General features: G+C 59.9%; 1 protein-coding gene across 14 annotated transcripts in view; it reads right to left on the bottom strand.

Annotated features, from left to right (window-relative positions):
- The window catches only part of RBFOX3 (RNA binding fox-1 homolog 3), a 135,956-nt gene that overhangs the window by 73,886 nt on the left and 40,458 nt on the right, over positions 1–21,612 (bottom strand). Inside the window, exon 1 of one of the 14 annotated variants that reach the window (XM_021534131.3) lies at positions 19,545–19,651. The exons of the other annotated variants lie outside the window; for them this stretch is intronic. The gene's annotated coding sequence lies outside the window, so the exon portion shown is untranslated. Of the gene's footprint in view, positions 1–19,544; positions 19,652–21,612 lie in introns of those variants that run through there. 14 annotated transcript variants of the gene reach the window in all.

The raw sequence follows: 21,612 nt of genomic DNA, 5'->3' as shown, positions 1-21,612 counted from the left end.
GCCTGAAACCCACAGACATCACCTGTAGCCCACAGGCATCACCCACTCCCGTGGGCATCAGCCGCTTCCAGCACTCCCCCAGCCCCAGGCACTGCTGTCAGCTACAATCCTGTGCCACAGGGACCACCCACACACCACAGCAGCAGCAGTACCACAGAGACAGGCTTGGGTGGCAGAGCCACACTTGCAGCTGCCTCAGGGAAAGGGGAGGAAGGCTTATCACCTCCCTGCCACCCTCCTCGCCACAGGAGCCAGAGGAAGGTCCCACGCACCCCCAGTGCTGGAGCTGGGAAAGTCTCTGCCTGCCACAGACAAAACCAGAGCGAGGGGAACCACCCCCGCGGGTGCGAGTGACATCTCATCCGTGGGAATGCTGCCGGCACAGCGGCAGGGCTGTCACTACTCCCATGGCACAGCCCGGGTGGCCAAGGGCAGAAAAGCCACAGGCTGGCAGTGCTGGGAGAGGCTGGCCAAGGCCAAGACCAGCGAGTCACGGCCGGGCCTGGCACACTGGGCCAGGCTGAGCACGCCCGGGCCAAGAGGTGCTCAGTGGTGCATGGGGATTGTGGGGTGCACGCTGACCATGGGGTCCTATACTGACCATAGGGACCCATGCTGACCGCAGGGTGCACTGACCACTGCAGTGGTCGGCTCTGGCTGTGGCCGCAGTGGTGCCCAGGCCAGCCCCGCTCCAGCTGACCCAAGGAGCACAGGCACAGCTCTGTGCAGGCGAGCACAGCCCCAGGGCAGCTGTGCCAGCCCCAGGGCAGCTGTGCCAGCCTGGCCCCCATGGCACACAGAGGTGTGCCCACGGGCAGGGCAGTGCCAGCAGCCCCTGCAGCAGGGACAGGGTGCCAGCAGCCGGGGCAGCCCTCGCTGTGGCAGAGGGATGCCAGCAGCTGGTCGCAGTCTGTTTTCCTGCACAAGAGCATTAAGCATTCCACATGGCACTTTTGCTGTAAATCACTTCCTATTCAGGCTCACTGCTGAGGGTCTCTGAAGGTCGATTTTCCATGGTTATGACAACAAAAACTAAAATTGGGTCAAACCTGAAAGGTATTATCTTTCTCCAAGCTGCTAAATGCACAATAGTAATGAGGTTGGTTAAGCAGTTCACCCCCAGCCTGCATTATTTGCTCTGAAGATGTATTAACCAGTTAAATGAGCGTGATAAGGCAGCCCTGCACATCCCTCCCACCAGCCACACGGAAGATCTGAGGTTCTGGGTCTCCATATCCCTGTTAATAACCGAGACCACGGCCCCACGGACAAAGGCGGCCGTGCCATGCGGCTCTGGGCTGGGCTCTGCCCGGCCTGACCCACGGGAACACAAAGGCAACTTTAAAGGCATCCAGCAGCTCAGAGCCACTGGAAAAAATAATTATCGTTCCTCCACCCCTCTCTCTTTCTTCTTCTTAACACTCTCCCTCCTCCAAGCTCCTGATGAAAGAACAAACCCACCGCCTGCCCCATCAAAGGCGGTTTAGCAGCATCCCGACACCAGAATGGGGAATTATCCCTGGCAAACACATGCAGCTGACCTGGCTGCCACCACCCAGCACGGGACCCAGGGGTGCGTGGAAAACCCATCCAACCATCCCATAAGCACTGGAGGTCACTTCACAGCAGCCTCCAAAAGATGCTGCGTGCCTGCGGCAGAGCTCTCCATGCAGACCTGCTGGCAGGGTGCAGGATGGGCTGCCCAGGGAGGCCCCACCCTAGTGGGGCTGCAGGACCAATTGTGGGACATAAACAATATTTGTTTTTATGGGATTTCTGCTATTTTTCCTAAAACAAACACCCATTAACATAAATATAACTGATGTAAACAAGCATGACCCTAAAATCCATGTGCAGCTGTATGGAACAGGGAAAAGAGGGAGGGAGGTTGGTTAGGAGAGAGGGAGGGGAAACACTTTAATTAATCTCTAAAATGAATGAAATGGGAAAACTCAAACTGCAGGGAAAGTATCTGGTGCTGCTGCAGGAAGGGGCTGTGCTCTGCTGTGTAACACCAGAGCCATCGGCTCCCACACCGAGCACTCCACGGCACCAGCCAGCGCTGGGAGAGCCACAACACTCAGAGCACCCGGGGAGGGCAGCCTGCCGTGTGCCAGTCCCATGTGCCAGAGCCAGGAGCTGGGAACATCCCACTGGCTCACCCCTGGTGAGCTGCCGCAGCTCCTGGCTCCATCCCCAGCCAGAGGAGGAGCATCCCCAGGATCCCCACGGGCAGTCTGTCCCGACAGGGGATGGGGACCAGGGCAGGGGGCTTCAGCTCCTGCAGGAGGGACCCTGCCACCAGTCAGGGAGCACACAGGGGAAATACCCAGAGAGCCTCAGTGTGCCTCTCACAGTGATCCAGCTGGGGCTTTGCCAGGAGGAAGTTGCTGCATGGAGAAATGCCAGCACTTTCTAGCACAGAAGGATGGATGAAGATCGCAAGGTGGGATTTGTGTTGGCAGCTCTGGGACCAGTGCTCCAGCCTCCAGGCACCATCTCCTGTGACCAAAATGTGGCTGTGAACAGTACCTGAGGACCAAGGGAGAGAGAGCAAGACCTACAGAGCAGATTCAAGGAGCTCCAAGATGGAGGAGATGGCCTGGGGGTCAACCAGAAGCAACAGCAGATTCACAAGTTGAAGGGGAGAGCAGTGGATCCAGACTGGGCTCTTCCAGGTCTCCCCACAAGCAGCTGCTGCTCCGAGCAGCTCCCTGGCTGCCCCAGGACAGCTGCCATGCTCAGCCCCAGCACTCTGGCAGCTCCAGCCACACTCACACCCCGCTCCGCTCCAGGCCAGCTCCTGAGGGATCGTCCTTCATCCCAAGCCTGGAGAACAAAGGCACAACGTGGCTCCCCTTGGACAAACATCGACCACCAGCACAGCTCCTTTCCAGGGCAGTGCTGGTTGGGAGTGCTGGCAAAACAGGCCATTGCCAGCTGTGGTGCCCAGCTCTGCCCGGCAGTGCCCGCCTGGCACAGCCCTCCGCTCTGGGAAGGGCCGCTCCCTTGTCCCCTCACCTGGGTGCAGCACTCGTGCTGCCGAGGCTCCACAGCAGGAAAGGCTCTGGGATGGGTGGGTGGGACGACGGCACCCCCAGGACTCACCCAAGCCCCCGCGCTGGGCTCTGCACCTGCCAGCCCTCCTGACCACCACAGCTCCCAGCACGTGTCCTCCCCCCTGCCCTTTCCAACACTTCCAGTGATGGCAGGGAGCTAGAAATGCCAGGGAAAGCATTCCTTACTTCAGGAAGGCAGATCATCTAAAGACTGGCACCAGCCCAGTGCCAGGTGAGACCTCCCCAGATTTACAGCCAGCACAGCTGAAGAGACAGAGGAGCTTTAGTGAATCTGGCTAAGGCCTCATGGGAAAGTGGCAGCAGGATCTGAGTGACCTGAGAGCTCCACCTCTCAGTCGGGAAAACAAAAGTGACACAAGAGAGGAGCCTGGCAGCCCAGGGACTGCGGGGAGGGGGCTGCCAAGGGACATGGCCAACAGGACACCACACCCTGCCCAGGGAGCAGAGACCAGGCAGCTGCTGGGACAGCAGAGCATCACTGCTGGAACACCCTGCACTGCCTGCGGCACTGATCCAGCCTCCCCCTCCTCCTCCAGGGCCTCTTCCTCTCCTTCCCCTCTTTGTCATTCCTCTCAGCTCACGCCTCTTCTCTGCTCTCCTTCAGCTGCTCACAGCAATAATCCAGGGCACTGACGCCCCAGCAGATTGCTCAGCGCCGCTCCCCACTGCTGACCAGGGTTTTAATGATTCCCCCGGCCGTGCTGGGGCTGGTCCCCACCTCCACCGGCTGCCAGGTACTCCCCACATCCCTCCAAAAAACACCTGCACCATCCGCAGGGATAGGTGAGGAGCACCTGCCACCTCCACCTCCGTGGGGGCTCAGCTGGGCTCTGCTCATCTTGCCCCTAAGCTCTCAGCCCTCCAAGGACCTGCAGGATTCTCTTGGCAGCTCCAGCCTCCCCAGGCTCCCCGGGCCAGGTGAGTGCAGCCAAGGGCACCAATGCAGCAGCTGGAGGGGCTGCAGGCTGCCAGCATTCCCTGGGGACAGGGAAGCGACAAGCATGGCTCAGTGTTGGTCAGACGATGCTGCTCAGAGCCTCGTGGCACAGAGCTCTGCAGAGGCAGGGACAGGACAGGGACCAGGCAGGGACTCGACAGGAACTGGGGCTCTGCCTGCAGGATCCACACAGCACCTCAGGCAGCACCTGCAAGGGCATGAGCTAGGCAGGACCTGCCAGGATCTCCTCCCCAGTGAGGAGGATGAGTGTGACAGGGAGAGGAGATGCTGCTCAGGAGGAGCTGAAATTCAGGAGATGAATTGCTGAGCCCCGTTCCCAGAGCAGAGCTGCCCAGGACAGACTAACACACTTCTGGAAGCAAGGGACAGGCCAGCAGTGTGACCCCAGCCAGCTCTGTCATCTCCCCCCACAGGGCCATGTTTGGATCCTGCACCCAGCTTTAGGCTCCCCAGTGCAAATGGGACTAATATACAGGAGGGAATCTTGCAGAAACTCACAGTGATGCTCAGAGGCTGGGGCACAGGACAGAGACACAGTGGGAGGGAGGCGGGTGCACAGCCCAGAGAAGAGGCTCAGGGGCACCGGGGAGGTTACAGGGGAATCAGGGCCAAGGCAAGAAGCAGGGAGGGAAGTGGAGCTCCAGCTGCATTATCCTGTTTCCCAACAAATCCGTCCATCCATCCATCCATCCGTCCATCCATCCATCCACGTCAGCAAAGCAATTTTAGAGGCAAGCAGCAGCTGCCACAGAACCACAAAGCAGAGGCAGTGCCAAGTGCCAGCAACCACAGCCTGCCTGCCCCCCGCCTGGCATGGCCCCAGCCCCTGTTCCCACCTCCCTGCTCAGTGAAAGGAGCAGCAGTGACCCAGAGGTGCAGGGGGTGCCCCAAGACCCCCAGCCCCCACCAGGCACAGCACTCGCTGCCAGGCTGCAGATCCCCGTGTCCCATCCTTTAATTAACATTCCACATGTAAAGTTGGGATTGTAATTACTGCGACTGATTAACAGGCCGAAGGTAGCCCATCTCCGAGGCGCAGATTAGCCGCGGCTCTCTGGAGCTCCTGCTCTCACCTCGGCACTGCCGGCGCATTCCAAGCGGGGCCCGATGCCCCGCGGGCTCTGTCCCACCGCTCCCCCGTGCTCGGCTGGGCCACCACGGCTCCGCTCCCAGCGGCTCTGGGCTGGCACACTGGAGGATGCTGGATGCTGAGAAGTGATTCTCAGAGCCTCCTCTCCCTGCTGTCCGCACAGCAGGTGGGGGATAGAGGGTACAATTCCCAGAAACCAAGGTTCCTTGCAGGGAGAGGTACGCACCACTCAGAGATGACCCTCCTTGAATGTGAAAACACAGGGAACATCCCACAGACCCAGCTGGGCTCTTCTCTGCCCACCAGCCATGGTCCTGGGGTGTGACAGCACCCTCCAATCCACGGCTTCATCAGGCAGGGAAGGCAATCAGCTGTAATTAACGGCTGCTGCGGGCAAAGCACGGCACAGGGACCTTTCTTCCTTCTTTTCCCCAAGACTGCAAAATAAATTATCCCGCAAAGTTAGCAGAGGCTGAGCTATGGAAACAATTAAACAAAAATTAAATCTAATTCATTTATACTCAGAGCACAAAGTGGATAATGTGGGGGTTTTCTTTGCTCTCCTCTCTTTGCCTTGGTGTTACAGAGGACTATTATGGGAAATTAATCACGGGGAAAAGCAATGAACGTGATCTATCGCTCTTTAAAAGTGCACTGTAGTGATTATATAAAAATCTATTAGAGAGGCCAGGAAATAGCAGAGTGACACCGCTTAAAAGGAAAAAGGAGACCGGGCTGGTGGCAAAGGGATCGATTTCTTAACTGACGGATCCATGGCAGAGGGAGCGGAGGAGGTCGGAGCGCGGGGTGGCAGCGGGCAGAGCGGGATGGCCGCAGGGCTGCGCACGGCCGGACGCGCCGCACGCCCGAAAACATCGGCACAATCCCCTGCAGGGAGGACTGGCCCCGCGGGGCTCCCACCGAGCACAGTCCCGCAGGGACGGCCGCCCCAGGCAGCTGCAGCACCTCACCGCATCCTTCTGGCACTGCCCCACCTGAGGATGCCCAGCGAAGTGACCCCATCCCCAGCAAGGATGGCAGAGCAGACCCCCCAGTAAGGATGGCAGAGCAGAGCCCCCAGTAAGGATGGCAGAGCAGACCCCCCCAGTAAGGATGGCAGAGCAGACCCCCCCAGTAAGGATGGCAGAGCAGACCCCCAGTAAAGATGGCAGAGCAGAGCCCCCAGTAAGGATGGCAGAGCAGAGCCCCCAGTAAGGATGGCAGAGCAGATCCCCCAGTAAGGGTGGCAGAGCAGAGCCCCCAGTAAGGATGGCAGAGCAGAGCCCCCAGTAAGGATGGCAGAGCAGATCCCCCAGTAAGGGTGGCAGAGCAGACCCCCCCAGTAAGGGTGGCAGAGCAGAACCCCCAGTAAGGATGGCAGAGCAGAACCCCCAGTAAGGGTGGCAGAGCAGAACCCCCAGTAAGGGTGGCAGAGCAGACCCCCAGTAAGGGTGGCAGAGCAGAACCCCCAGTAAGGATGGCAGAGCAGACCCCCAGTAAGGATGGCAGAGCAGACCCCCCCGCCCGGCCCCAGGCAAACGCTCGCCTCTTTAACGGTGGCGATAAAACCTTCACCAAGGCACATTCCTCCATAAATCCCAGCCGGCAGCAGGGCCGACCCCGGGCCAGCCTAACGCTTTAACAACACCATCAATCCCCGAGGAGGGCGGCAGACACCCGGGCCGCAGCCCCGGCACGGGCCGGGCAAGGCTGAGCCCCCAGACCCTCCGGGCTGCTCCCCGGGACCGAGGCTGCGGCAAACCGGCGACTGGCCACACAGCTCCAGACGGGCAATCCAGCCCAGCCATCCCGCATCTCTGGGCTCACCCACGGCCACTGCAGACACCCGGTGCCATCACCCCACGGCTACCACTTACAAACGCCCCCAGTCCCGCATCAGCACACGGAAACGCCTTTACGGGAATTTAACGGCAGTTTCCCCTTCCCACCAGGTGTGCGGAAGGCAAACACACCACGTTCCCTACACTGCATCATTTAAGCGATTTGGGGGAAAAAAAGAGTGGGAAAAAAAAACCCCTTTGATCTCAGCAGTCCGCTTGTTTAGCCCATGCAGGGATTTAATTGAGAAGGGATGTCCTTGAATAAATGCAGAGATGTCCTCACTCCCCAGGAAGGCTGCCGCGAGTTGAACAATCCCCTGAATGAGGTTTTCCGCGGAATATTCTGGGACAACACAGCCCCGGGGCCGCTGCCGCATGTCACTCATCCATCACCGGGAATGCCAGCGGTGGGCAGGCTGCCGCGGCACAAGGACGGCTGTGGGGAGCTCCAGAGCCCAAGGGAGAGGTGCTCCAGGGCTGGAAACACCACTCTGCCCCGAAACACAGCACAGCGGGAGGTGGGGGACACGAGATGGAGCAGCCCCGCACCCAGCGGGAAGGGGAGCAGGGCTGCCTTGGCACAGCAGAGGGGCTGCAGGAGGGACACGGCACCCCGGAGAAGCCAAGCTCCAGCACAACAGAAGGCGGGGGCAGCCGGTCCCCAAGAGCTGGCAGCCACAGCCGGGCTGCCAGCCCCGGCCCCTGGCAGTGCCCTCCCCGCTGCCAGGCCGGGCAGGAGCGGAGGAGCTGCAGCCCAGAGCCCGGCGGGGAGCTCGGCACCGGCGGCCACCGCGGGCAGCTCCTGCCCATCCCTGCCGGGCTGCGGGCCCTCAGCACCCCGGCATCGCCGCCCTCCTCTGCCAACTCCCTCCGGCCAGCCCAGCTCCCTGCCGGCGCAAATCCTCCTGCTGGGGAAGGGAACCAGCCCTGGAGATGCCCTTGGAGGGGAACACCTGTGAGGGGAACCAGGAGGACCAATGACAGCCAGGAGGGGCTCCTCAGCGGCAGCGCTGCACCCACAGATTTGGGTCTTTGCATCCCCTGCCCCTGCCCCAGCGGGTGTCAGGCGCCGATCAGCATCCTCATCCTCATCCTCCTCCTCCTCCTCGTCCTCCTCGGCGCAGCCGCGTGGGTGCCTTTGCCGCAAGGCTCCCTCGCCAGGGAAGCGCCGCGCTATTTTAATCCGGCATCTCCCACCACCCCAGCGGGGATGGCTGTGAGTGCAGCCCCAGGAGAGCTCTGCCCCGCGCCCTGCACCTGCTCGGGACGGAGCAATACCCCGAGGCTGTCCCTGGAGGGAGGCAGGAGTGGGTTGGCAGACCCTGAAACCCAGGGAGGAAGCTGCTTTTACCCTGGAAGAGAATTCACGGTGATAAAGGGGAGCGCAGAAGAGGACATGGGAATTCCCAGCTCATTAAAGTGCTGGCATCTGTCAGCCCATGGTAACAGCAGCTCCTCTTCCCCTCATCCATTTAAGTTCTTGTCATCCCCCTGCCCAGGGGACTCGTGTTCAGCTCTGCAATCACCCCACCACCACCCCACTGCTGTCCTACCAGCTGTGCCACCAGCATGTGCCCGTGCAGAGCCACAGGGAAGCTGGGTGCCCACGGGGACGCCGGGCACCTGCAGGGCCGGTACTGGGTGCCCACATGGACGCTGGTGCTCGAGCTGTGCACGGCCACAGCTGTGCTGGAGGGAGCAGGAGCGCTCTCAGCCCCTGGGCTCGCTCGCTGGCTGCGGTGGCTAAAGGCGAGCTGATTAATGCAATTAGGATTTTAAATAGTAACACCAGAGTGGCTCATCAGCGCTGAAGAGGCAGTCAACTGACAGGCTGAGGAGCCTATTTAGGGATCCTGTTTGGCTGAGGATCCTCAACGAGGCCCCAGGGCTCCCTCGGAGAGAGGGTGCCAGCACAGGGGCACCCCAAAGCCCCCCCAGTGCCTGCCTGGGGACACAGAGCAGCCCGGTCAGGGAATGACAAAAGGGACAGCCCTGCACACGCAGCCAGCTCTGTCCCCTGCCCTATGGCCACAGGGACACCAAGGAGCCCCTGGCACAGACAAGGAGCACCAGAGCTGCCAAGGAGTGCCCGCTGCGCACTCCTCCTTTTCCTTAGCAGTGTTTATTTTCTGTAATAAAGGCTCGGGAATGTGGAAGGAATTTCACAGTGCTTCCCAGGAGGCGCTGCCGTGCAGCAGCAGCCCCACAGCAGCAGATAAAGTGCCTTTTGCAGCAGCTAAACCCCCCCCCCACACACACACACATTTTGCCTGCTTGGACTCAAGGGCCGAGGTGCTGGAGATCCTGGTGGGAAATCCAGCCGGTTTGGTGTATGCAGATCTCCAGCCACCAAGGAGTCTGGACTCACACACAGATGCAAGAGCAGCACAAACAGCCTGGAAACGCTCCGTGCCCTTCCCCCTGCTCATTCTCTATACCTGCTCCTGGGTGTGCTGGCTGATGTTGGGGTGCCCACGGGGGCAGTGCCAGCCTGAGCACCCGCTGGGCCCCCAGGGACAACGGGGGGACAACTGCAAGGAGCTTCCCAGTCCTTCTCCATGGGCCCCACGGCCCCGACTGGGCTGCTGCTTCCATCCAGGGCTCCGTCCTCACTCCTGCAGCTGCACTCCAGCGGGATGGCCAGTGCTAACACATCCCCAGGCTGGACCCCTGACGCTCAATGGGGGAAAAGGGGAAAAAAGAAAAGGGTAGGAACAGGAAATGAAGGGAAGGGCAGAGAGGGGACAGGAGGGCAGGAACAGGAGGGGAGGGCAGGAGCTGCAGCCCAGGCACAAGCCACTTGCCGACTTTCTTGCGAGCTCCGAGGTGCCGTGGGAGGGAGCTGGCACAGGCGCATTACGTTTATTTATAGGCATTTCTGTGGCACTCGATTAAATGCTGTGGTGGAGATATTGCAGTGTGAAGAGTATTTAGAGCCGTTTAACACCTCTTAGTCGGCAAAAGCCCATCTAATTCCTGCAGCGAATTGTGAGTGCGCATAGCAAGGGCAAGAGCAAGGAAGATCCCTCTCAGCCCTGGTTCCACCTGGGAAAGAGACCCTGCGGTCCTTGATGCACTTGTGGCAGCGCATCCATGAGCCCCATGTGATGCTCCACTGCCTCCAGGTCAGTGGCCCAGGGACTGTGTTCTGCAGCAGGACACACATCCCACAGAGCTGCCTCTCCCCAGCTGCTGCAGGGTGCTTGTGGCACAACTGTGGCACCCACAGGCCCTGCCTGTGCCAGCCCCAACATCCCCAAATCCTGCTGAAGGACAGGGCCTGCCCGAGGGTGGGCGCAGGAGTTCCCGATGCCCAACAGAACTCACTCCTAGCCTTCCCTGGGTATCTATAACTTCTCTGCAGAACCTCCCTGTGCCTTATCAGGGTGGCAAGGGGCTGAGCTGGTAAATCTCCAGATCTCAGGAAAGCCGTCAGGGGAGACAGTTCAAAGGAAAGGCTGCCAAGCACACATCAAGGTGAGCTCTAATTGCACCGCTGCAAATCCACTGCTGGCCCTTTTGCCCTTGGATCCCTTTGTCCCCTGCTCCCCTCTGCTGCAGAGCTTGGCCTGCCCATCCCCCAGATAGGGGACAAGGCACCGGAGCACAGGGGCTGCTGGCGCTGCGTGGCCACACAACTGCTTGCCCGTGGCAAAGGGCCAATGGATGGAGGCTGAAACATGGGGAGATGCCACAGCCCTGATGCCACAGCCCTGGGCGAGGCCACTGAAGCACGGCCAGCCCCTGGGGAAGCGCCCTGCCCCGGGCTCTCCCGGGCCACTGCCCGGCAGCAGGAGCCCGGACCCAGCGGCGCAGCTTTTGGTCAGCCGAGCCCGTGCCCGGACAGGAGGTGCCCCGGGCTCTGCCCGGTGATGGACCCGCAGCGCCCCAGCGGAGCCGGGGGCAGCCAGGGGCAGCCAGGGGCAGGGGCTGTGGGGTGCCAGGGCTCGCCCTGCCAGTCACTCCCTCACACCCGGCTGGTGTCGCTTGCAAATGGATGCAATTAAGTTGATATTGCGGCCGCCCGTAATTGCCGTTTCCTCAGCTTGGCAACACGACCCCGGAAGCCCCCATTATACTAATCACTGTCACACGAACACAATCGCAGAACACATAAAAACCTGGTGTGCTTCGTGCTGAAATATAACCCTGCCGAAGGCTGAGCCGTGCCATAAATCTGCTCAGCACTTAACACTACCGGCTAAATGGCCCCGCTTAATTACAGCTCCATAAACAGGACTTTATAGCAGTATCAATACCATTCAAAATCAATCCTGCTGATGGACAAAGAGGCGGACTCGGCTCCTGCTGCCCCGGGGCTGGGCCACCCCTGCTCCCCACAGTCCCAGTTCCAGGGAATCTCCATCCCGTGCCCAGCTCGGACACACAGCACCTGGCTGTGGGGTGCACCCGGCCCCAGCCCAGTGCTGCCACAGAGCCCCAGCCAGGACATTAGCATGGCAACCCACACCGGTCTCTGTCAATTATGCTTCAGTATTTGAGCTCTAACCAGCTTCAAATTGAATCAGGGCAAAATCATCAGCATAAAAGGTGCCCGCACCAGCCGTTCAATTCCAGCACTGGGGAAAAAAAAGTTCTACATCTCATAATGGCCTTCTACCCCATAATGAACAGGAAAAATAAATTAGATTCCCAGCTAAGGGTATATTTATACAATTTCATTATGTGCCCATGAGCAAGTCTGGTTTTCACCAAGATAAAAATGAGCTCTCAGCAATGCTCGTGCTAAATAAATGGAGTGATTTAACAGCTTAACAAGGAGTGCGACAGAGGGGCTGCGGAACTGTGGCAAAAATGGAAAATAAAAATAAAAAGTATCAAAATGCTTGTGCTTCCTGCACTGCACTGGCACTGCCGGGTCAGATCCACCCAGGAGGGAGGAGACGGCAGCGCTGGGACTGTGGGAGCATCCCAGGCTGTGAGCACTTGCATCCCTCCCAAATGAAGCAGCTGGGAGCAACTCCTGACTGCTTCTCCTTCTGGTGCTCAACGTCCAAATGATCCTCATGAGCCAAAACCAAAATCCCAGTCCCTCTCCTTGCTGGCAGCCAGTGGGTCCAGCTCACTCTCACACTGCCACAGCAGCCCAGGGATGCCAAGGCCATGAATGCCAGCTGCCTGTAGGAGCAGGGAAGATTCTTGTGGCAGCTTTGGGGCTGGAAAGGAATATTTGCAGCCTGGGAGTCATTCCCAGACTCTGAAAGCAGGGCTCCTCTCCCAGCATTGCTGGGATATTCCCAATTCTTCCCTCCCTCCCTGTGGAAAGAACCTCCTGTTACCCATCTCTCTTCCCTTGTTCCACTTGCAGCCCCTCTGCTGCTGGGGGCTGCAGCACATGTTCCCCCCACCATCAATCTCTCTCATGCAGCCAGGAGGAACCTGGCCAGAGCTTGGAAGACCTTCTCACCCTTCCAAGGTTATCTGCTCCCAGGGAAGGCTCCTCCATCGCACCTTCAGCTGCTCCTGAAAAGAGCATGTCAGGTCTCCCCAGGCCCCATCCTGGGCCACGCATCCATCTGGGCTGAGCACCGTATGCCTTCTCCAGCACACTCAGGCTGCTCCCAAATCCAGAACCCACACTTGAATAGCTCATCCAGTTAATGGCAGAGCTGCTAGCAGGCAAATCTGTCCCCTCAGCATCAGCAGCAAAGCCAGAGTGAAGCAGTTGCCTTTTTTTTTATTTTTTTTTTTTTTTTAACCTCTCCTTTTTAAATAAATTGCAAGGCCACATGGTCCATCGGTGGGATCTGGAGACCAGGAGCCACCTCCAAGACAGAGCTGCTGGCTTGGCTGCCTGTCACAGCTCTCCTGCCACAAGGTGACATTTCCCCCTCCATCCTCCCTGCCCCAGGGAGCCGGGTGGATTAATGGTTCGGCGGGGCTTTGGAAATGTGCGTGCCGGGAGTTACGAGCCTGATTCATAACAGGAGTTCCCTCCCGGCTCCAGCGATTAATCACGGGTGCAAATGCAAACAGGGGCTGGGCTCAGCCGTCCCCAGACCGCGGCACAGCTGGAGCGGAGCCGGCACCTCCAGCCTCAGGAAAACAAATGCATTGTGCAAAGGATTGGTTCCAGTGCCTGCGTGCTCCGTGCAAATGCTGCACCAGCCCGGGAGCCTGCCTGCGCTGCCTCCTCCCGGGAGGAATTACGGGGCAGCAGCAGCTCTGCTCCAGCCCGGAGGAGCTCAGCCGCCACGGGCACAGACTGCTTACAGCAGACTGGCTACAGCCGATTTATCCTTAAACACCTCGTTAAACGCAGCAAGAGCCCAAAGCCTGCACAAGGATCCATCCCTCTCTCTGTGGGGCAGCTCCCGGGCATCCCACCAGAGGTGCTCCTGCCTGCTGGGAAGCTGAAGCTGGAAAACACCCGAGCCCAGCACTACCCACCCTGCCTGGCCCCAGGGGCACCCACCAGTGACCCTGACCTTCTTCTTGCCCTCAACTGAGCCAACCTCTTCCCAGTCAAACCAGCCCTCCCTACACCATGCTTGCCCAAGGACAGAATGGAAATCTCCGTTCCCAAGGGGACAAGGACCATCTCTGTGATGCTCTGTTCTGGCTGCTCTGGAATTCCTTCTTTCTGTCCCTCTAACATACATAACAACCAGTTCATTTTCACCACATCGTTTTCCCAGCCCCAAGCAGAGCTGTTTCCCAGGCTGCTAGAATCCTTTACAACCCCCAGAGGATCAGCAAATGATTTTTCACTCTTCCCTTTGGTTTGGAGAGAAAAAGGATCTCGGCTCAATCACAATTAGAGTGAACTGCAGCTCGCAGGCAGAGAAAGCTGTGGTTCCACTGTGTGACAAGAATGATCTAATCAGGCAGCGGGTCGGATCACCAAAAAACAAACCCCTGCAGAGATGATAACGGCTCATACCTGCCCCAGCTCAGCTGGCTGTGGGCACTGGGCCTGGGGAGGCACAGGGAGGGGGGTGATGGAGATCACACAGCACAGGGACCACAGCACGGTGGTGCAAAACCTCTGACTGTGCCTGGCCTTCATCCTGGGAGGAGGAGGACTCCCACATGTCCGTGCTGACATAGGCAAACCACCTCCCCAGCCAGCTCCCCGGGCTGGAGCAGCATGGGCAGCTGCTGCAGGACACCCCATCTCTTCCCAGCTCCCAGCCCCAAAGGTCCCCACGCTCCAGAGCTCCCCAGGCAGGCCCGGGGGCCACAGTGCCAGTGGAGGGGTCCCACTGCAGCACCAGAGGGGAAACAAAATTTGCCTTCTCAGGCAGTCCTTGCTCTGCCCTTCCCAACTCCCCCTCTGTTGCCTAATCTGCTCCTCACCCCGTAGCAAGGAGGCTGCAGGTTCAGTGGGGCTGGACACCACAGATTAGATTGCATCTGTCTGGGTATAAATAATTTACTGCTTGATGGTCAGAGTGAATTTAATTAGTTCTTGTTCTCCTGATAGAATCAGCCCACCGCTGCTAAAGCATTTCACTCCGAATTAGCCTGAGAAGCACTAACAAGGCAGCGCTAATTTTACACACACAACATCCCCCACAGTCTCTGAAAATACAGCTCCACAGAGCTGGGAGCAGTGCCCCGCAGGGCTGGGAGAGGGGCAGCGTGAGGGATGAACCCAGGCACAGCCTGGCCAAGGAGGGATGTGGGGAGGTGGCATGGACGGGCACCAGCACACAAACCCCATCCCTTCTGCTCTGCCCTCGCTTCCAGTTCTCCAGGGATATGGAGAAGGGGCAAGGGGGCAGGGAACTTGTGCTGGCAGGGCTGATACTGCTGCCTGTCAGGTCCCTTCCTACCCGGGGAGGGGCTCCCTGCCAGCTGAGTGCCCACCTCACCCCCTTCCTCCAGCTCCCGGGGTCATCCCAGGCCGCTGCTGCTGGAATTGCTGCCACAGCCTTGGAGCAGCACCAGCACACGTCAGCGCTCCAGGGGGACGCGTGCCTGCTCACCTGGAAGGGAGAGCAGAGCCGGGATCGCGGGGGGCAGCTGCGGGAGATGGCACAGAGCACTGGGGCAGTGCCAGGTCTCAGCACCCCCAGCCCCAAGAGAGGAGTCTGGCACCCCATGTTCAGCATCCTGTCCAAGCCCAGGCTGCACCCTGGAGATGGAACCAGCCTAGGCAGGGTTCAGGCAGGACCCAAGGCATGGAAGGTGGCAGAAATGCCCCTGCCCCCCTGGCTGCACCACCACGGACCGAGCAGCACAGCCCTGGGCCCCCAAAACCTGCTGTGCTCCCCCGGGCACCTGGCCCTGGAACATCAGGACCCTTTTTCCTGTGCTAAGGAGCCCCTGGGCTCTCCTCTAAGGACGGAGCCGCTCTGCCCGCAGCGCTTTGCTGCTCCTGCCTCCCTGCTCTGACCTCCCCTGTCTCACCAGGATTTATGGTGCACATTAACAGCCTGCCCGAGCTGGCACCGCAGCGCCTGTGCCACACCGAGCCCTGCTGGTGACCCCAGAGCCCTCTGAACAGGGACACCCCCCAGCCACCAACGCCTCTGCGGACACACCCAGGCCATCCACCCAAAAGTGAAATTCTGGGATATGGGACAGCGTGGAAAGGCTCCAACAGCAACGATGCTTTGTGGTGCCAGAGGGAACCTGCCTGACAGGACCAGGTGGGGAACTGGGTGCTCCTGCTGATTTCTGCCTGGAGCAGAGGCACCTCACCACAGGGTGCCCTCCAGCAGCGTGGTGGCCACCACTCCTGCTGGCACAGCCACACGCCGGCACACAGAACAAACAGCTCATTTTCCCCTGCTGTGGGCAATGGCTCTGAGCTGCTAATCCTCACTCAATAAATCACCTGCAAAGGTGAAGTGGCCACAGGCACTGGCAGCTGCCAGGAGCCCCGCGGGCAGAGGCCACCCCTCAGTTCACTCCAGCCCATGGCCGCTTGGCCACTGGTGCCACAGACAAGGATCATCCCCAGGGCACAGCAGCACAGGGGGAGCAGCATCCCTCCTTCTTCCCTTTTTTCCTCCCTCCATGAGCTCATCCTCTGTCCAAGTCACTCTCCCCCTCCAGGAACAGCCCGTACGATCTCGCCCTCTCTCCTATTTACGCATAAGCCAGGCTGACAACTCCTCTTCATCACGGTGTCAGAGCCTTCCTCGGCAGCCATGCATCTCGAGCAGGACAGCACCATAAATATTGCATAGGAGGTGTTTCTAATCTAGTTACAGGCTCAGCCTCTCACGCTCTTCCATCAGGAAGCCTTGGATTGAAATTGAAGTGTATTAGTATAATTTTATCAGGTTTTATTAAGCCTGGGGTCTCATGTTTTTGATATATAGTTTTAATTAAATTTTAAGTCAAAGAATGCAGTTGTTCATATTTTATCTCACCATGGCACATCGGGAGGAGGCAGTTAATCAGCACGCACCAAAACATCCCTTCGCTCGTGATGAACGGGTGCAAACTTTGCCAGCAGAGCCCAACTTCCCTCCGTTGCTCACAGCCCAGCTGAGCCCCTGCCCAGCTCCCTCCAAACGGCCCTTCCTGAGCCCTGCTGCCCTCCCACGCCAGCATCCCGCAGGAGCACTCCCAGGTGGGAGGGAGGGGAAAGCCTCCGGAGCGAGCAGGGAAGGGTGGCCTGGAGGCAGCTGCCACTGGCAGGGAGAGCAGGCAGGGACCCAGGAGCAGGGGCTGGGGCTGGCTCCTGCACCGGGAGGGACCTTCACCTCCCCACAGGGCAAGCATGGCACTCTGACTGAGCCACGCGCCCGGGCCCATCTGGACCTCCAGTTCCCTCCATCCTGGGAAAAGGGAATCCCAGCCCTTGGCTGCAGGGACTGCCCAAGCCTACAGAGGGTCCCCAGGGGTGCAGAAGCCCCTCAGGGATGGTACAGAACCCAGCAGCATCATCAGCATGGTGCCCTTCTTTCTACTAAGAGCAGTTTGGGGACACAAACATTGAGATTTGTGCCTTCTGCCAGCAAGAGCAGCAGATGCCATCACAGCTGGCACTGCTGCTGCCCTCACCTCATGGCTCCCTGCCCAGGGAGGGCTGTGACTCCACAGGGACCCAAGGCCACAGTGGTGGCGGACTGCTCCCAGGTCCTGGGGAAAGGCTGATCCATCCTGGCTGGAAGGAGCTGCAGCACAAGGCAGAGCAGAGCCAGCTCACCACCCAGCCACCCCTTGGCACCGTGACGCGTCTGGCTGCAACTGTGCCCTGCCCACGCACAGCCGGGGCAACACAACTGCACCACAGCCCCCAGGCACCTTCAGCTGAGCACAGCAAAGCCGCTGCTGGCAGTGCAGCCAGGCTGGGTCTCCAGAGACCTGACCTAGAGCAGCACCACCCCCAGCCGCAGAGCTGGGGGAGCAGGGGCTTTGGGGACACAGACAACACGCTCCCCCACACACGTGCCACCAACTGCCATCTCAGACATCTCAGAGGATTCCTGAGCATGGAAACAGCTCAGCCCAGGACCATCACAAGTCCTGGAGCTTCCCCGGTGTGGAAAGCAGAACAGCCAAGCACAGACCAATCTCTCCCAGCTGAGGTGCTGAAAAAAATTATCATCAAATTTGCCAAAACATACTCAATTAAAAACCATTTGTGATACTATTACATTTTTTAAAATGTCTCATCTTTCCCACATCGAGGTCCCCACCTGGAAGAGCAGTAGAAACCACCAAGCACAGCATTACAGGTGACAGGTACAGCCCTGCCAGTGACAGCCACATCACCAGTGCACCCCGGCAGGGCCACGTGCCCACAGAGCGTGGTGGCCCCAGGGGTGTAAGGGACCACAGGAGCTGTCAGTGCTCCCTGGGACCTGCTCCAGCACTTCAGTGCCTGCCCAGGCAGTCAGATCTGTCCTGGGGAGCAGCTGAGGCTCACAGCCAGTGTGACACCACACGGCTCTGGCCAACGGCACTGACGTACTTGTACGAGGAGGAGGGAATCCCAGGACAAGCAGGAATGGTTCTGCTCATCAGCCGCAAGACTGATAGACTTGGGGGGTGGGGAGCGTGTTTTGCATTTCCTTCCTTTTCCTTTGCAAAGAAACAGGGATTTGGGGTTGGATTTTAACTTCATCCAGAAGAAAATAATTTAATTTGAAAAGGAAGCAGTTGGATTGCTTAACACGCTCTGTCCCTACTCCCATTGAAACAGGATTTGAGGCACAGAGTGTTTCAGGCTGAGCCCACCGGCACTCAGCCTGACAGGAGGGAGCTCCTGGGCACAGGAACGCCACCACAGCCAGCACTCAGCCCTGAGACTGCACCAGCAGAGGCTTCCCACACACAGGGGCTGCAGGAATCGCTGCCAGGGGGCTGCTCCCCCCCAACCCACAGCTCAGCACACACAGTGCCCCAGCCCCGCGCCCGCTGCAGCTGCCCACGGGCATCCTGCCACCCACCCCGGTGCCGAGGGTGCTGCGGTGCCACCAGGGGCCTGTGGGCGCCTGTGCCGAGGCTTCGGATACATTTGAACTGGGCAGCAAGAGAGCAGGGCAGCACGAGCGAGCTGCGTGTCACTGCAAGGAGAGTATTTATATCCTTCCCCAACGCAGCATCCCTTTGTAAAGGCACGGAGCGTGTACAGGCAGGGCTGTCAGTTCAGCGGTGTGTTACAAGTGTTTGATATGGAGATTTTGGCAGTGGGAATGGATGTACCTCGCTGAGAGGTTTATGTAAAATGACAGCTTCTGGAAAATGAAGCACTCAGATATTTAAAAAAAAAAATAAAATAAGAAGAAAAGTATAAACAAAAGGGAGGGAGGGGAGGCCTTGGCTCTGCGAGGCCAAAGCAGATCTCTCCTCCCTGCTGGCCCCGAGCAGCTCCCACCGCAGCCAGCAGCACAGCACCGACCCCAGCAGCTCGGCTCGGCTGGTCCAGCTCCACACAGCGCTGCCCCATTTCCATCCCATCCCTCCTCCTCTCGCCTGTTTCGGGCTGTGCCTTTCATCGCCGCTGCGCGTGGGCGGCGGGAGGAGGACGCGCTGCAGCTCCTGCCACGGCAGGTGGGACGAGGGACACAGCACCAACAGAGCCCAGCACCGCCTGGGCCCTCCCCGGGGCCGGGACTGCGGGTGCCAACACTCCCCGTGCCACAGCTGGCATGGGGGGATTAGGCACCCATGGAGCCGGGCAGCGGCCGGCCCCCCTGGCACCCTGCCGTGCCAGGGGACAATGCCGAGGTCCACACCCATCAGAGTCTGCACTGGCAGACGCTGCTGCTGGAAGCTCAGACGAGGCCAGAGGCACTGCAAAAGGAATGGATGTGATCCCACATCCCGGACAGATCCAGACCCGTTTCATGGGGAGCTTTTGCTCCCTCCCTGACTCCCACTACTCACCTCCCTCAACAGACTCCAGCTGCAGCAGCAGGCAGAGATGAGCACCCTGAGCAGGGCCATCTCATCCACGAAGGAATGTGGTAGCACCACCCATCGAGGCTGGAGTCTGGCTCATCCTTCCAAAGCCACAGCCAGCTCCCTCCTTTGGTTTTACACCCTCCTCCACCCCGTGCCCAGCAGGGGATCTGTGCCATGGCCGAGGTGGAAGCAATTCCTGCTGCAGCTATAATGATCCATAAAGAAGCTGACTTGTTTCTTACCTCTCTGAAATGAAGGATGGTGATTACCCTCCATCCCAGTCCACAAAGCCTAATCCAAATTGATGGCCTCCCAGAGATTGCTTCTCTTGCCTCTCACCAATCCAATACCCAGCTCCTCTACACACATCTACTCAGGAGCAAAACGTCAGCGTAATTCACGCAGGCTCTGGATAGAAAGGCCATTTATCCTGCAGGAAAGGCTCCTGGACAAGACATTACATTAACAGCACGTTAGGGAGAGTTGGCAGTGCCAGCCTTGCTCCTCCAGGCCACAGGCAGCAGGACAGGGATCAGCTCCAAAGGCCTCAGGAAGGAACCGAGTAAGGGAGCCCTCTGCGAGGTGTGGAGGTGCCGAGGAGCAGCGCGGAGCCTGGGGCAGGACTGACAACAAAGGCGGCAGCTGAAGCAGCACCATCCACGCCAGCAGCACAGCACAGCCACCCAGGGAGCTGCCCTGTCTGTCCCCACACCTGAGGCAGACCTGGGGGAAATCACCCTTTGACGTGCCATCCGTGGGCAGGATCCCGGCACAGCGTGTCTGTCCCTCTGGCACAGCATGTCTGTCCCTCTGGCACAGCGTGTCTGTCCCTCTGGCACAGCTGGCTCTGCAGGTGCCCCAGCAGCAGGCCAGGCAGAGGGGGAGGCTCAGCCACGGGGCCAGGGCACGAACCCCTGGGGACGGCAGCTGCGCCCGGGAGCGCCCGGCTCGGCTCCACCGGCTCCAAGGATTCACTTCACCGACACCTCCGCCGACCTTGGGCAACCCTGAGCGGGACCCCCGGGGCCCCGGCTGGGCAGCGAGGGCTCCCGCAGCCCGGCCTCAGCCCCGGAGCCGCCGGACACGCGAGCCTGCCCTGCCTTTGCTGCTCCGCTCTCCTCATCCCGCCGCACCGCAGGTGTGCGCGGCGCTCGGAGCCCCGCCGGGAGAGCGGAGCCCCGCCGGGAGAGCGGAGCCCCGCCGGGAGAGCGGAGCCCCGCCGGGAGAGCGGAGCCCCGCCGGGAGAGCGGAGCCCCGCCGGGAGAGCGGAGCCCCGCCGGGAGAGCGGAGCCCCGCCGGGAGAGCGGAGCCCCGCCGGGAGAGCGGCTCTCTCATGACACAGATAACAGCAAATCACCACAGCAGACCACCGTGGGGACCGGCGGGGGCCGCTGCCGCTCCCGCAGCGGGGGCTCCGGGCCTTCCACAGCTCCGGCGCTCCGTGCTCACTCCCCGCAGCCCTGGGGATGCAGCCGCGGAGGAAAAAAAACAGGAGAGGGAGGGAGGGGAGTGGGGTCTCTTCACCTGCTGCCCACTGCAGCACGTTTTCTCCCCGGCACGGCACTCGGCTGCTCTCCACACACCCACGGGAGATCCCATCCATCGAGACGGGCGGGAGGGAGAAGTGCCCTGGGCAGGATGAGGCCAAAGCCATGGCAGCCCCTGCCCTGGGGGGCACCGGGAGCACCTGTGAGCCCCCACCCGCACGTGCAGGGGCACCCTCGGCACACAGCACCCAGAGCCAGCAACGGGGCAGGGGGTCCACAGAGCCGGCACGCCTGGCCCAGGGAGGGACACCCATCCCCGCTCCAGCACCGACGCAGCGCCCATCTCACCCCGAGGGAAATGTCTGTGGAGAGCAGCTGGCAGAGGGCTGCGCTGAGCCGGGGGAGCCCGGGCAGCCTGACTCACCGGCTGCCATCGCTCCCACCCGCGGCAGGTGGGCGGCTGCGCCGGGAGGGGCTGAGCGGGGATGCAGAAGAGGGGGGGCTACGGGGAGGGTATCCCCGGAGAACAAGGAAAACAAATCCAAACTCCAGCGATATTCACAGAGCCAGCACAGCCAACAACGTGCCCAACCAGCAGGAGGATCCCGAGCAAAGCCACGAGGACCCAAGTGCTGCTCCAATCCCTCATCCTCCCCAAAATTCTTCTTGAACCAGATGTGCCCTCAGTGCATGCATGCGCATGTGTTTCCATCCCAGTCTTTAAATGAGGTCTTTGCTGAGAATTTACAATTCCCTCATGGCCTCAATCTTGCAAAGATTGCTTTTTTAACACTGTTGGGCTTTAATTCTAATAAGCCTCCTC

The sequence above is a fragment of the Lonchura striata genome, chromosome 19 (genome assembly GCF_046129695.1).
Source record: "Lonchura striata isolate bLonStr1 chromosome 19, bLonStr1.mat, whole genome shotgun sequence".
Lineage (NCBI taxonomy): Eukaryota > Metazoa > Chordata > Aves > Passeriformes > Estrildidae > Lonchura > Lonchura striata.
This window is presented reverse-complemented; position numbering and strand designations above follow the sequence as displayed.